General features: G+C 54.2%; 1 protein-coding gene across 1 annotated transcript in view; it reads left to right on the plus strand.

Moving 5' to 3' along the window:
- The window catches only part of SOCS7 (suppressor of cytokine signaling 7), a 30,954-nt gene extending 23,090 nt beyond the window's left edge, over positions 1 to 7,864 (plus strand). Inside the window, exon 10 of the mRNA XM_019797042.2 lies at positions 2,061 to 7,864. The gene's annotated coding sequence lies outside the window, so the exon portion shown is untranslated. The remainder of the gene's footprint in view (positions 1 to 2,060) is intronic.
- Positions 7,865 to 16,419: the final 8,555 nt, after the last annotated feature.

The raw sequence follows: 16,419 nt of genomic DNA on the forward strand, positions 1-16,419 counted from the left end.
TGGGAATTAGGTAGGAGGGAACCACGGAGGCGTGTCTACACTAACACACTGTTCTGGGGTAATTAGGGCCTGTTAGTTAGAGCGCCACCTCTGTGGCTGCTGTGCCTTAGGAGGAACCGTCCCAAACAGCGCATTCAGAGATGGGCTGGGCATGGTGGAGGGCTTCTAGCTTCAGCATGTGGGGACTAAATGACTAACATGGAGCAGAGAAGTTTTCGGGGTGAGAGGGGCTTGCTAGCTGAAAGCAATACAAAGGAGGAGTGGTTAAACTTACTCTGTGTGGCTCCAGGGCACGGGGCCACGGTGACGTAAGGCATGAAGAGTTGAACTTCAGTCCCACTTCAGAAAAACTGTTTTAACAAGAGAGGTCCAAAAGCGGAGTGGTTTTCCACAGGCCTGAGGGAGCTCCCCATTTGGCTGTGCCTTCAGCAGCTCTGCCTACTTGCTAAGTACCCAGCGTGGGTTGGGAAGAGCATGCCAAGCGAGTTAGTCTATGGCTCTGGCCTCGCTGAGCTGCAGTTCTCAGGAGAGACAGACAGCAAACCTGTAAAGAAGTGAATAGGCTAATTTCGGTTGACTGTACATGTTATGAGGAATAAACAGCTGGTGAAGTCTAGTGATTAGTGATGGGATAGTGGTACTCAGTGTGGATGACCGGACAAGGCCCCTGTGAGGAGGTGTCCTGTCAGCTGAGATCTGAATAGGAGTCAGCCGTGAGAGGATCTGGGGGCAGAGCATTCTGGGCAAGGGGTCCTGTGAGCAGAAAGGCCCTGAGATGGGAAGGAACTTGGTCTGATGAGGTATAGGCCAGGGGGAGCCATTTGTCATGAGTATGGGGGGCGGTCACGTATGGGCAAAGGATCGAACTGAACTCCCAGGGTCTCTCTGCTATGTGTGACACCAGGATTGTTGTCTGTGGCAGAGAATAAGCATCACGCTGTCCTCACTCCTGTTTTAGACCTCAGGGCCCCTTGAAAAAAAATGGAAGTAACACTCCTTGAAAGGAGAGTTTTTATGTTGTAAAATTTGGCCCTACGACTTCCTGTTGGTCAGGCTGATTTTTTTTTTCTATTTTATTTTATTTTTTTAATTTTAATTTGGGAGCTCTGAATGGGCCACTTGGTCTGTGTGTGCTGTTACCTGTGGTGTTTCATGTCAGGGTGCTTGGAGTCAGAGGACAGAAACAGGTGGAACGATGCCCTTCTTAAATCAGAAGGTAGAAGCCGCATTGTCCTTTCACTCTCTTCAGTAGCCAGAAGCCACAGAGACACATAGCTGTTTCTAGCTGGGCTCACCAGGGGTTACTCCAGTTTTGTTTGTTTTGTTTTTAAGATTTTATTTAGGGACGCCTGGGTGGCTCAGTTGGTTTTGCAGCTGCTTTCGGCTTGGGTCGTGATCTCGGGGTCCTGGGATCGAGCCCCACATCAGGCTCCCTGCTCAGTGGGGAGTCTGCTTTTCTCTTTCCTTCTGCCCCACCTTTACTTGTGCTGTCTCTCTCTCAAATAAATAAATAAATAAATAATAAAATCTTTTAAAAAAATTTATTGAGAGAGAGAAAGAGCATGCGAGTGGGGGTGGGGGGGCAGAGGGGGAGAGAGTCTCAAGCAGACCCCACACTCAGTTTGATCTCATTGCTCTCAGACCATGACCTGAGCTGAAATCAAGAGTCAGATGCTCAACTGACTGAGACACCCAGGTGCCCCTTTTTTCTTTCTTTCTTATTCCCTGGAGCAGGCGGGCCTCGGCAAAGAATTGGGGGGAAAAGTGGGTGGAAAATTAAGGGGTACGGGACAAGGAAAGAGCGAAGTAAGGCGATATGATAGAATATATTTGTCAGTTATTTTAGGAGTTTTTTTTGGTGTCCAGGTCATGGGCTGCTCAAGTCCCCCAGCGAATGCTGCTGCTACCTCCTGGGCCAGCAGCAGTGTTTGTGGAGACCTTTGGCTGTCCACATTCCATTTCTCCTCTTGAGCTGTACTTTTCCACCTCCAGAGGCTGGGCTGTTCTCCATTTGGTTCCTCTCCATTGAGCCACTCTCATTTTTCTCCTTTCTCACCTAGGCATTTGGTTGCCAAGCTCCAGTTTTGAAGAACCAAATGAAGCTACTGTGGAAGGGGGAGTGAGGAGAAACGAGGGAATTGGACGGGCTGAGATCCTCCGTGCCAAGACTTCGGTTCCCCTCGCAGCCCTGGGGCTTGGAAGAAGCACACAACCACACTCTCCGCGCGGGGGCGCCACCTCTTCCCATCCAGCCCCCGTGGTGTCCTGGAACTGGAGGAGCTCCTCGGAAAACTGGAAGAAGTCTCAACACTGTTCCTTTTTTTAGAAGTTTTGTTTCGGTTATTTGCATTTCTCGGTATGGAAAAGTTCCTTTAAAGGCAGCTGGGGTTTGTGCCCATTGGACTGGAAGTGGTGCCAAGGGTGAGCCGGGTCCAAAGGAGGGGAGGGGAGGGAGGGGATTGCCAGTGACGGTCATGCAGCTGGTGCCAAAGGCAGAGTGCGAGTGTTCACCCTTGACCTTGAAGAAGGGAAGAGAAGGAATCAGAAGTACAGATCGAGTTGGGAGTTTCTGAGGGATGAAGATGCCCTTCTCTTTCAGCCTGGGTAGCTTCAGTAGGAGCAAGAAAGGAGGGTGGGGAGCCTCGAAGGGAAGATCGCTGAACAGAAACTGGCAAAGGGCCTCTGCCGGGGAAAGTAGCGACTCCTCACGTCCTTTCCTTTGAAGGTTTAGGAACCTGGTTTCCAAGTCACCTCTCCTAGAAGCTGTGTTAGTTTTGTCGTACTGAATTCCTGAGTTTTGTGACCTCAAGTCAGTCCCGTTCTTCCTCCACCGTCCACCCCTCCCCTTGAGATTCAACTGTACATTTCACTCTGATCATGGTAACATCATTCCTATTGCTTCTACCAGCTGTCAGGGCAATCGATTTTCTCATCCCCTGAGCAGTTGAGAGCCCTAATCGTGAGCTGCTAAAGTTAATAGAGCATGCTTCCAGATTCTTAATGGCAAACTGCACCCATGACTTAGGAGTCAGTGTTACTTACCTCCATATGTCTGTCAGCTAGTGAGGGGGAATATGGAGGATGGGGAGAAACGACGCTCTCGTGCTAGCGCTCTTCCGAGAAGAAGCTCTCCAGTGTCTCAGCCTTAATGGAGTGTCTTTGGATCAGAGAGGAGGAGAGCATTGCATCTCGTGTTTTTAGGTTTATCCCTGTTGTCCCACTTCTGGGAGGAGAGGTAGCAAGGGCTTTTTTATTTTCCTGTGTTCTTTCTAGCAACCCAGACATTTTCCTGAGTCAGATCCCGTTTGCCCCCCTTTCCCTGGGAAGCACGCCCGATGCTGATTTGGGAGTTGCCCACCTTCCAGGTGGAGGTGGACGAGGAGGGAGGAAAAACTCCAGCGTGTTTCAGTGGTCGTTGAGTTTTTCTGAAGTGGGCCATTGTCAAGTCGTATGATATTATGAGTTTGCTTTTCTATAGAGTTACTCCGGGGAGAGGTTTGCTGTTAAGATGTGAAAATTGAGCTGTTTGGGCCTTTATGGCTCTTTTGTAGTAAATGTTCCATTACACTGCCTCTTTTGGTTCCCCTGTGCTTATATCTGCCTCATCTCATGAGATAAATAATATCATCAGGTTTGTGGTTTCCTGATGGTTCAGGGTGAGGCCCTAGTGTCTTGGTAATGTATAGGACTGCCTCATCTGGAAGCATTGGCCTTCTGCCTTACGTCTTGCATGGAATGACCAGTCTTCCTCCTTGTAGCGGAATAGGGAGGAAACTTGCATTGTTACCTGCCTGGAAAGAGGAGGTCCTCAAAGTGAGCTTTGTGGCATAAACACAGCCCACCTCTGATTGGTTGTGAGGTTCCTCTTTTCTCCTTGGATTCCACAGTGGTGTTACCAAGCAGTGAAGACAGTGATCCCAGAAATTGGCTTAACCTGTGAGTCTTGCCTCTTGAGGGTACAGATCAACTTGCCGTCTTGCAGAAAGTGCCACCCAGCAGCGAGCCTGTAGTTTGCAGACCCGCAGGGTCCTTGAGTGGCTGATGCACAGCTATTTGGGTTTCTTGGGCCTTTTTTCTTTTACACCATTTCAGCCACCCATAATTTTAAAATTCTTTTTTATAGTGTGTTTTAGTGTGTTTGTCTGGCTCTGGGCTAGATGCTGTGGGAAACACAAGAGGGGAAAGACCTAATGTCTGGCCTAAAGGGACCTTTTAAGTGACTGCCGCACATGCAGCAATTGGAGAATGACTCTGTGTGGCAGCAAGAACCAAGGGCCATCTTTAAAGAAATTCAGATGGGTAAGATCGGGGTAGACCAGATGGTCTGGGAGAGCTCTGTGGCAGTGAGGCTTTGGGTCCTAGGCGAGGGTAAGACAGTGAGACAAAAAAACACATGAAAAGAAGCATGGAAGCAGAAATCTGCACGGTGTCCTGAACAGGACACAGCCCCAGGTTAGAGCAACCACGTCAGTCACTCCTTTCTCAGGCCTGCAGTTTAGACAGAAACTTCCTAGTCATCAGGCAAGTCTCAGCGCTGAGGGCTCATGACGGTGAAGTGGAACCCAAAGCCAGAAGTCACCTGGTTCCTGCCCATGGCCAGGGACCTCACCACTCTCAGCGCCGTCCAGGGGAGGGAGGCAGAGCCCTTGTACCTGCCTTGTGGTACCAGGGGTTTCCACTGGAGAATTCCTGCAGTCAGGCCCAGAACCAAACCAGCCGAGGAGGCATGACCCAACCTCACCACCATCCTTCTTTCTCCTCCTGGGAAAGGGTAGTGTGTCCTTGTCCACGATCTGTCTGTGGGCCAGTCACGGCCCAGGCTGCAGCCTAGTCCTTCTTCCGTAGAGCAGGCTGCAAGACAGAGTTGCACAGGGAGAGACAGGCTCCGTCGGGAGATGAGGGGGAGGAAGAGGCAGTAGTGGGGCAGCGCTGAGGGACCCACCTTGGTCAGAGAGCAGAGAGGGAACAGGAGCGGCGGGCCTGTCCCCAGCGCTGCCCCTTCGTCTCTCCAGGCTGGGCCCACTCCTCCTTTGCCAGTTCTGTGTCGTGCAAACTGAAATGCAGTCCACAGAGGGGACTCATTCCTTTTTGGTTGTTGTATTTTAAAGTCACAAACTGGAAAAGGTTCTCACCTCCAGGGACCCATCATTGATTTCCGAGTTGTTAATGGGTCCTTGCCTGTGTGACCCTCTTTGTTAGTGATTGATCTGTAACCTTCCTCAGGACAGGTGTGAACCACTGTGAGCTAAGTGACAACTACTGCTACAATTTGCTGGTACTTGAAATTCGCGTGCTGTGGCAGGAACACAGAGTAAGGAGGGTGGGGCTTTGCTGTGAGGACTAGGTAAGTGGGCAACGACGGGGAGTTGGGGACCACTGGTGATGACCTTGGCCCAGTGGCCAGCCTGTGCCTAGATGCAGTGAATGTGAGCTGCGGACGGCAGCACGCAGGCTGCCGAGAGGAGAGGAGAGGCGGGGAGCTCGCCCTCACGGTTTCTACTCCTCCTGTCCTTCCTTTCCCGGGGGGCTGGTGGTGTCAGCCCTCCCTGGGGGTGGGAGTGCTGTGGAGACGGCTGCAAACACGCCTGCAATGCACATCCAGGAAGAACTGGGCAGCCGGGAGGGTGCTGAGTGCTCGCACGTCTGGGTGTGAGAGCCTAGAGGAGAGCTGGTTGCCCTAGGGTGCCCACCTTCTTGGCCCTCACCGTAGGCCCCCAAAAGAGCAAGGCTGCTTGAAGCCCTTGGGTCCCAGCAGGAAACGGGGCTAGGTAGGACTTTTCCCTTAGCTTAGACCCTTCCCTGCTGCCTCTCTCGGCTTTGAGCACTGAAAATGGAGGGCGAGGCACTGGGATATAGCTCTATGGCTGCGGGAAGGAGATCTGAAAGTCGGCGTGTGTGTGTGTGCGTGTGTGTGTGTGTGTGTCTGTGTCTGCACGCATGTCTTCATTTCTAGAGGTCTTGCCACCAGTTGGGATGTTGAAAGCATCTCCATTGTGGGGAGACCTGCCATTTGTTTTCCACTTTTAAGAGAATGACGTGCCCCCTGTCCCTAAGGGAGGAGCTTTTGAGTTAGACATTTTCCCTATGGGAATCCTCTTGGTTTGGTTTGTGGAGGGGGTGGGGGGTGGATAAATGATTTTTATCTCTAATTGTCAACACAGCTGTTCTTACACTGAATTTGTGCTATTGCATACATGTAGCCATCTTTCTTTTCACTGCAGCAGTGTTTATCAGTAGTTCAAAATGATTTATTTGCTCCTGGGGAGTAAAATCTTTTTTTATTAAAAAAGAAAAAAAAAAAAAAAAAGGAAAGCAAAGCGTGGCTCCCTTCCCCTGTGATAGCTGTAACATTAGTGGGCCTAAGCTCGAAGGCGAAGTTGAGTCTGCCAGTCCCCGTGACCTGTCCTGTTTTGACATCGGAGTCTTCGTGCTCAGCACAAACAGAGGAGGCCCAGAGAAGATGGAGAGCAAAGCCTTGGGAGGAGTGAGGTGGGGTTTGGACTGCAGAGATGGAGACGCTGGGGACTCAGGTGCTGCGGTTAGAAAAACCGAGTAAGGAATTGTATTTAAAATATTGATTCTCTAATCTGCCAGGGAAAGACCTTTCTTTACATGCAGATTCCATACTGTCGTTGTCCTTTTCATTGCTTCTTGACCTTCCTGATAGGTGCCGGCCCAGTTTCTTCCCATCCTGCCCTCCGTACCCCTTCTCCTCCATTCCTCCCCACTCCCATCTACCTCTGGGAAGCCAGTCCCGCATGCTGAGTCTGACTTGCCCTCATGCTCATTTCATCTTGGTTAGAGGGTACCTGGAGCCGCTTCCCCCCACTTCCCTGAAGTGCCAGGAGGCACAAAGGGGCAGGTGAAAAGCAGCCAGCTGTGGTGGGAAGACATGAGTGTCTGGTTGCAGCTGGACTGCAGTCTTTGCTCCTGGAGAGAGAGTGTGAACAAAACTGAGGACACTCTTGATCGGAACCCAGGAAATCACACGAGGCTCTGCCCAGCTCAGGTGGGGCGGGCAGGCTGGTCTGGCTCCTCCATCCCTGGTGCTCCCTTGAACGGGGACCTGCCCCTCGCCGTTCAGCCCAGAACCTTTCCCAAGGGACAAGCATGGTCCAGGCACCACTCTGTGGGCAGGCCGGTCACAAATGCCCAAACTGGGGCTGCCCGTGGCACAGCCACTGCTGTACATTTTTTTGGTTGTTTTTAAGAAACTCCATGAAGAGGGGTGTCATTCCGGGCTCAGGGTGGCTGCCAGTCCTTCACCAGAAGGGGAGCCACAACCCTGCAACCACTCCTGTCCTCGTGTGCCCCCCCCCCGCCCTCCTCCAAGCCAAAGCATGGCCTGGCTTTTGTCTTCCCATTTCGTTTTTCTCCTCTCCCTCCCCTTTTTGTGCTTAATTTATTAAAATAGTTGCCGTATAATTTATTTTCATAAACTATAAAAAATTACTAAATCGTTAAAATAGACTTGCAGGCCAATCTTAAATGGGGTGGGAGGGTCTGCGGGTAGGGTGGGAGAAGGGAAAGATGTTTTGATATAAACAAAACAAATGCACTTTGGGTGTGTTTTGGTATTTTTCTGGGGATAGATGGGTGGGTGTTGGGCTGTCCCTGTAGATTAGTTCCAGAACCGGGCGTTTGTATATACTGTATCAATAGGCATGTGTGACTCTTATAAAGGGACGTTAGTAGCTGCTGCAGGTCCTGTTTGGAAACCCCATGTACAACTCCCAGGTTTTTGTGTCAGTGCGGGAGACATTTGACTCTTGTGTTTGTATCTCCTTTTTCTGATTGCTGTACTGACCCATGTCTTTTTGGGGAGAGGTGAAAAGAGATTTGAAATAAAAATGTTTACAAAGTACTTCATGAGATTTGGGTTCATGTGTGTCAGTCCTTCTCCCATCTCCTGTGACTCCTCACACCACCAACCAACCCCGTAGGGTCAGAGGACCCAGCCCTGGTGACTGGGGCATCTCCGTGATGGGAGCCAAGCCAGACCCATCCAGAACTGGTCTTGTCAGAACTAGAGATGTTGGAAAGTTCCCCGGGCCGATGGCCGTTGCTCAACGCTGCTTTCTCCTTCCCCGGCAAGTACAGGAGAATTCCAGTGCCCGTGGCCTTTTGGTTGGTGAGCGGTGGTGTGGGGCTGTGGCTAGGGAGAGTGCGTGCGTCCCCACAGCGGTCAATCCCCATGTTTCCCCCAGTCTGGCAGGCAAGGCTTCTCATGCGTCTGACCTGCCTCCCTCCTGCCAGCCCCGTGCCTCTCGAGCGGTGCTCTTTGGAGAGAAAAGGAACAGAATGTTTCTCTGATTGACAACCGTGTGTACTCGGAGCCGCTGGCAACTCCCCTCTTCACCTTCCCGCCTAACCCCTCTCCAAGTCCCCCACTCGGCAGGAAGCATGTTGCGTGAGCTAAACCCGAGCTAAACCCCTGTGTGGGGGAGTTACGTTTTCACAGGACTGGTTGGAAGTGCCGGCCGGGGGTGGTGGGCGGGGGGAGTCTGGGAATCCCCACTTGCCCCAGTCAGCTCATCCTCGAGTCCTGGGTCCTCATTAGGGTGAGACACTGTATCAGTTCTGATAGCCGTTCTATGACAGCGTGAATTCCTTTTTTTTTTCTTTTTAAGATTTTATTTATTTATTTGACAGTGCAAGCGGGGGGAGTGGCAGGCAGAGGGAGAGAGAGAAGCAGTCTTCCTGCTGAGCAGAGTCCAGCTCGGGCCTCCATCCCTGGACCCTGGGATCATGACCTGAGCCAAAGGCAGACACTTAACCAACTGAGCCACCCAGGCGCCCCAACAGCATGAATTCCTGATGGAAGTTTTCTTCCCTTTTAGAAGGAAAGGTGCGCCAAGCTACGAAGGGCAGACAACACTGCGAGGGAAAACGCTTAACTCAGAACCAGCAATTCAAATGCCCTACTGGCCGCCGTTGGCACACAGTCGTCCATCACAAGGACTCTGCTCACCCCATCAGTCTAGAGTGTTCGTGTGCATTTCTTAAAAGAGAAGCAGGCTTCATTTCAGAGCAGCATGGCTCACAGTCAGGATGACTTCTTTGTGCGTTAGCAAAGGTATGTTCTGGAGCCTGACTTGGGTGGTTAAGCCCCTAGAAGGAGAGGCATTCTTTTGGTAACAGCTCCGAAGAAATAAATAACACGGCCCCCTGCCCGCCTCTGCACCCCCAACACCTGACACCACCCACGTCACCCTCTGTGTTCCTTGGCCATTCTCTTCAGCCACCACCTTCATTCTGTCACCAGGGCTGTTCCATGTCACCTGTCGGTGCTGCCTGGCTGTGCGCCTCCCCGACTAGGATGCGACCGTGAGCGCGTGGCAGGTGGTGCCCGAGCAGGGGATGCCTCTGCGCCCTTGGGTCTGGGGTGTGTCCCCGAGGGCGAGGATGTGCGGGAGGGTGAGCTGGGAAAAGGGAACTTCGGTCTGTCTTGGTTCCCTCCCGCCTGTCGTAATGTGAGCATCTTGTGCTAGTGATTCGAGGGCCTGTTGGTGCCATGTAGGTCCTGGAGAACAGCCCTTTCCATCTGGCGCTCAGCCAGAGGCGCAGGAGTGGACTCCAGCTCGGCTGAGTCACTGCGGGCCTCTCGTGCAGCCCCTTCCGAGCGATTTCCAAGAAGAATTCTGACCAGCCTAATCCCCACGCGCTGATCCCTGTTTAGGCTGTGGCTTCATTCGACCTCCGTTACCATGTCCTAATGTCCCCTCTTCTCACCTGGGCAATTCCAGCAACTTCCCAGCTGGTCTCTCTGCGTCCTGTCTCCCCTCTCCAGTCCTTCTAAAAAGTCCTTCCCAAGAAAAGACGTGCTCAAGTCACTTCCCTAGTTGAAAATCAACGACTCATCCTAGAGAAGCAATTCTTCCCTCCTCATCTTGGCATTCAAGGCTGTTTCTCCTTCGCCTGCCACACAGACTGCACTCTGGTCGTGACACACGCAGTGCCCCCCGAGGATGGCATCCCGTCTCCTGCCACTCCACCTTCTCTCACGCTGGGGGACCCTTACCTGTCACTCTCTCCACCTGGAAACTTGTCCCTCAAGGGTTTGCTCCAGGGTCACCTCTGGAACTGTCACCAGCCACTTGTGGCCAAATGCTCCTTCCTCTGCTATCTGTTCATGTGTCTGCCTGCTTGCTCATCGTGACCTCCGGCCTGGGAGGAACAGAGCCTGTGTCCCACTCAGCTCTCTCTCTGCCCCTGGGGCCGGCCCAGTGGAATACAGGCGCCAGGGTGGTGGTGGTTGAGGGAAGGTGACATCAGCCCCCTTCCCGGGAGTGCTGCTTGCTCTCCCAGGCAGCCCACCTTGAGCCTGGAATTGCACGCAGACAGCCTGATTGCATGGAAGTTGGGGTTCTTAACTACTAAATGTCATCCTCTTCACAAGTTCTGGTGGTTGAAGTAGGAGTGTGAACGATGTGACGTGACTGTAACTCAAGATATCCCAAAGGTGGGGTGTGGACTGGCGCCGACAGTGTCAGAGGGCCAGAGCTGCCCTCTGGTGCAAGATGCTCCCCGCGCAGGGTCAGTGGGTTTCGTCCAGGGACCCGACATTGCACGGAACCACCCACGGCCCCGTGCTGACTTCTCCCCCAACAGAAAGTCTGCATTTACAGAGCTCAGCTCAGGGACGCCTGGGTGGCTCCGTCGGTTAAGGGTCTGCCTTTGGCTCAGGTCATGAGCCCAGGGGTCCTAGGATCGAGCCCCGCATGGGGCTCCCTGCTCAGCGGGGAGCCTGCTTCTCCCTCTCCCTCTGCCTGCAGCTCCCCCTGCTTGTAATCTCCCTCTCTCTCTCTCTGTCAAATAAGATCTTTTAAAAAGAAAAATAAAGAGCTCGGCTCAAGTGCTCTTCTTCACATCCTGGGCTTCTGGTCTCATCCCACGTGGTGTCACAGCCTGGCTTTCCCCGCCCACTTCTGAGAACTTGGTTTTGTCTCTGGGCCTTTATTCCGCAAATTCGGGGGCGATGAGACAGGTAGAGCATAGGAGAGGCTGCCTAGCTTTATACTGGGGGGGGGGGAAATAAGTGTGGTCAGGTCACAGCTGAGCTTGGGGGGAGTTTGGAAGGTTTGAAACGGGACAGGACCGTCTGGCAGCAGCCATCCTATGTGGGAGATCGGTAGAGTACTGGGCATCATCTCCTGGTGCCCCTTCCTGCAGCTGCCTCCCTCCCGCACACCCTGGTGTCAGTGAAGAACACAGCGCTAGGGCTCCATCTCCTTTTCTTCTGGGTAGGGCACTCTTTCTCTGAATGGACACCGTCTGTAGAAGTTTGGACAGAAACTCTTACTGCTCGTGGACAGTGGCTTCCGTGTCTTGTTCATCTTCCGCTCCGTCCCCCGCCCGCGCAACCCAGGGCTGTGCCAGCACACGGACAAATGCCTCCCGAACGTTGGCAAAGCCAGCCAGGCCAGACGTGGAGACGGCACTGGGAGAAGGCCCTCTGCACTGGAATCACCTTTGGGGCTGAATGGGGGCCACCAGCCTGGAATGGGGTTCACACGGGAAGCCACCTGCACAAGGAGAGGACCCGGAGTGCCTTGTGGAGTCTAGAAGAGGCATCAGGGGAGGGTGCCGTGGCTCTCAGCCAGAGCAAGGGTTTGTGAGCCTGAATCACTCTGGCAAACTTTTTTTTTTTTTTAAAGATGTACTTATTCATTTTAGAGGGAGGGAGAGAGGGAAAGAGAGAGAACAGGAAGGAGGAGCAGAAGGAGAGGGAGAGAGAGTCCCAAGCTGACTCCGAGCTAAGCGCGGATCCTGACGCGGGGCTCGATCTCATGACCCTGAGATCAGGGCCTGAGCCGAAACCGAGAGTAGTAGGTCGCTTCACCGACGGAGCCACCCAGGTGCCCCAGGGAAACTTCTTAAACTTCACACTCACCCTGGGACTAACACACCCTCCTAGAATCTCCAGGGGTCGGGTATGGGGGGAGGGTTGGTAAGAAGAGTGGATGAAAGGTCTCAAATGCGTCTGATGAGTCCTTGGCCCCCTCTCCGCACCGACACCCACTCATTCGCACGCTTTGCGAGGACCCCGCCCAGCACTTGTGGACCTGGGTTGAACATCGCCTCCACTACTCGCCAGTCATGTGATCTTGGACAGTCTATTTATGCTTCCTTAGTCTGTTTTGCAAAGAGAGAATTTTTACTTAGCTCCTGAGTGAGTAAATGAAATAATGCATGTGAAACGCCTGGGACTTCTTCAGCACTCAGTAAATAGCCACAGGCACTAATTATTATCATTATTGGTGGCATTTGGAAGAGAAGGCCTGAGAGTTTTTGCCTTCTCGAAAGCAGAAGGAAAGATGAAAAGACTTCAAGGCTGTCCCCGAGGCTGAAGTGGGAGGAGGGCGGGAAGGTTGCTGGAGGATAAGGCTGGAGGGGAGGGGTGGCCGGCGGGTGGTGGGAACAGGTGGAACCGGGTGAGTTGTTGGGCTTTTCCTGCCACCTAGCGGCTGCTCTGGGCTATGCCACCCCGCTGTCCCCTCGGGTCTGGCTGGGCAGCAGGGGGGCGAGGCTGGGTTCAATATCCCTGAACGCAGGGTCTCCAGTCCTCTTCTGCTGCCCCCATTTAATGCCCTGTCCCCTCAGAGACCCTGGCCTGTGACACATCCTCCACATGGTCCTGGCGTTCAGGACAAGACTCCTTTCTCCGAGTGGAGGGAGAGGGGGAAGGCTTTGTTCTCTTGGCTCCCGGGCAAGAATGGGGAGCTGGGGCAGACACCCCGGCAGCTGCTGGAGACCACCCCCAGGCCCCACCCTGCCCCCGCTGGCTTGGTGGCTGCCCCAGGAGAATGCTCGGCCTCCTGGCACTGGGGCCCCAGACCCATCTCGGTGTCTGCCTTGGGTTCTATTGAATTCTATTAATAAGGTGTTAACGTGCGCAGAGCCTGGGTCACGGTTCTCCTGAGCTTTCCCATCCCACCTTCTCCAGAGAATTTTGCCTTTGTCTCCAGGATGGGAGGAAGGGGACAGAGAGCTGCAGGCTGAGCACCCCCCACCCCCCACGTGAAGGGCGCGCTGGGGGGGGGCCTCCGAGCCAGCTCCGCCTCTGGGGCTCGTCATCTCCCTCCCCTGTGGGAGGCGCCAGCCCCTCCAGGAGGCTGCCTGGAATGATGTCCTACTTGCATCATGTCTGGCTCCTCCTTCAAAGGCAGCTGTGCCTATTTGGTAAGGGGTCTGACCTCGGGTGAGGGGCTTCGGCAGGAGACTGGGAACTACATGCTGGGCTGGGGATCCAGAGCCAGGCTCACACAGACCCCCTGCCTCCGCCCTCCCCACCCTGGATGCCCACTTGGGCCTGGTTAGAGCCTCAGCTGCAACCAGGCCAGAATTGCATCATTCTTGGCTTTGTTCACAGAGCAGCAGGTGGAGGAGTGGGGCCCGCGGTCCATGCCCCCCCCCTTCCCGCTCATCTCCTTCCACTCCCTCCTGGGTAACCCTCCTCCTTCCTCCCTTCTCAGGCTCATGGCACCCCCACCCCAGGAGTCCTCTGCCTGACGTCTGCCTTACAGTGGCTCTCGGATCCCTTTCTGCCTTCTCCTGCTCCCCGGGGAGCCCGTGAGGCTCGGAGGCAAAGGGAAGGAAGCTGGGGGCGGGTAGCAGAAATCAGCACCAGGCTGGAAACTGCCCTCATCATTTCTGTTCCCCACCCAGTGGAAGGCAGATGCCACCCTCAAAAGAAACACCTGGTTGTAGCCAGGGTACGGTCTCCCAGAATTTGGGAACAAGGTTAGAAACTGTCACCTGATACACTAAAGCTAAGACATAATCAACCTAAGATGAATTAACTCAGCTCTTTGTAGAAAGTACTTAACTTTTATTGATGGTTTATGAGTCTGTCGGCGGACCAAGAATGTTCTTATACCCGCATCGCAATCTTCCATCCACTCTTGGCTTATGGATGAGGAAGCTAGAGCTCAAAGGCAAGCGTTCCTCACAGCTACTGAACAGCAGGTGTGGGACTGGAATCTTGGTCAGTCTCCCTCCAGTGGGGCTCACAGCTTCTCAAAGACACGATTGGAAAGTTCGGTGCTGACCAGACTAGGATTTTTTTTTTTTACCCCCTAAAAGGAGGTTTTTGCCCCAGACAGTTATTAAGAGACAAGGCTAGTGTCCTCTTAATCTTATGAAGGAGATTCAGTAAGACATATGTCAAGTGCCCCGGGCTGGGCCCTGTCCCCACCCCCTTACTGCTGCCCCTCTGAGGTAACGCTGTGGCTGAAGATTCTGGCCCATGTGGCGAGGAGCAAGAGGAAATAAAGAGCTGGATCTTGTCAAGGATCCAGGCTGCCAGGGAAGAGGGAGGACTGGGGGGCTGTGCACACGGATCTTTCAGTTCTCACAGGGGCTCTCTGCTCGTGGAGCTTCCTGCAGGGCTCATGTGTGTTGATAAAATAGCTTTGGGGTTTAGCAATCTAGCTACCGTGACTTTGGCTAGTAGGAGTCTATTTGTTAGGGCCGGCTCAGCATCTTTGGGGACAGACAGTTCTCAACCTTGCAAAGCCCAACCCCAGACTTTAGGTCTAGCCAAGCAGCAGCTGTTCCAGAAGCCCATCGTGGGTGGCTGCTGCTGCTACAGCCACCTCCTCCTTCTTGTTTTCACTTCCCAGGGGCTGCTTCATCCCTGAAAGAGAATCAGAGGGAAACAACTGGGAAGGCTGGAGCCTCTCTTCACAGCCCCAGGCCCAGCTTCACCAAGACCTGGGAGAGGCGGGGTCAGGGTCTGGGGCACCTGCTTGCTGCCTAGCACTCTTCTCAGTCTCCTGTCTCTCTAGCCCAGGACAGACTCCATCTGAAGAGACAAAGGGCCCCATTGACCCCCTAACCTTGTGACCCCCCCAAATCTGTCCCTCCCCTCCCCAGGCAGCCAGCAGGGCACTCACTCACTTGGGTAGCAGACAGGGGCCACGAAGCCGCTAAGAGGGCATGGCAGGGAAGCCAAGCTGGGCGGGGAAGACTGGGAGTGCGTGGGGAGTGTCCACCAGACCCCTGAGAAGACTAGAGGTCCGGGATGAGGGGCTGCCAGGACTCCTGGCTGCAGTCCCAGGAGCAGAGCTGCAAATACCCTACAGGGCCAAAGCGTGGGAGGACTGGGGGACTCCAACCTCAGCCCCAAGCTGGGCTGCCCATGAGCTCAGGGCCTCCCCAGCCTGCATTCCTGCCTCCCTCCCTCCAGCGTGTCCCCCACACCCAGCCTATAAAGCCCCCTTTGTCTGGACCCACTGAGGATCTTAACTCGCCCCATCTCAGCTGCCCGCTCTCTGCCCCCTCACCCTCTGGTGCCCAACAAAGAGGCCAGGGTGCAGTGAGAAGGGGCGAGACCCCCTTCATGCCAGCCTGGGCACTGGCCCAGGGGGTTTAGACGGCCAGCCCCGGCCCACCGACGCTCCCTCCCTGTTACCCGCCTCAGGGCAGGTTAATTCCCACCCCTGTCCACCCTGGACTCCACACTCCTGGGCAGCCTGCCTGCCTCTCACATGCCTACTCATGTGATACCGCCCTCAGCTGGGCCCTGCCCTGTCAGAGGCAGGACGGAGGGGCAGCGGGCAGTCAGGAGCCACCTCTGGTGGGGGGGGGGGCGTCTCTTTGCCACCTCTTTGGTCTTTACCAGAGTGGGTGGCCCCACGGCCACTAGTCAGGGGCCTGGCTGGCATCAGGAGCTTCAGATGACCCTTCTCTGGCAGTGGGCAAACAGTTCAGCCCCTTCTCCTGCTTGGCAAATGCCTGGAGCATGGCACAAGGTCGGTGGGCGACAGGAATGTTCATCTCTGCTCCCCACACCCAGCCAAGGACCTCAGAACACATTTGAATAGCGGCTGGATCCTGGCAGCAGGGAGTGGCGCCTCCCCACCATCTCCTATCCTCACAAGGTCGCAGGATCCAGACCCCTGCTCACAGGGTGGGGGCCAGTGCCGTGTCTCCCCGTGTCCCAGGCTCTGTGGGTGTCTCTGACCTGCTCTCAGGCATCCCGCAACCCCTAAGGAGGGGCATCAGCCTGGGAGACAGTGGTCTGGGCCCTGGGGTCAGCTCTGTCACCAAGCTGCCCTGTGACCTCATGCAAATCTTTCTGTGGCCCCTGGAAAATGAGGGGTGGGGCCCTTCTAACTCACAAATCTCCAAAAGGAAGAGCAGGTCTTCCCTCGGAGGGCGTCTTCTCCGGAGGGACAATGGTCCCAGGACAGGGAGAACCAGGTGTGCTGGCAGGGACGAGCTCCTGGATGTGAGTGGGTGTGCATTATGCGCGTGTGTGGTTGTGTGCGCGCGCGCCGGTCTGAGCGCGGCGCCTCCACCCGCGGGTGGGAGGGGAGGGGAGGGGGCGGGGCCTAAAAAAAAAAAAAAAAAAAAAAAAAAAAAAAAAAAAAAAAAAAAAAAAAAAAAAAAAAAAAAAAAAAAAAAAAAAAAAAA

The sequence above is a fragment of the Ailuropoda melanoleuca genome, chromosome 13 (genome assembly GCF_002007445.2).
Source record: "Ailuropoda melanoleuca isolate Jingjing chromosome 13, ASM200744v2, whole genome shotgun sequence".
In the NCBI taxonomy this organism is placed as follows: domain Eukaryota; kingdom Metazoa; phylum Chordata; class Mammalia; order Carnivora; family Ursidae; genus Ailuropoda; species Ailuropoda melanoleuca.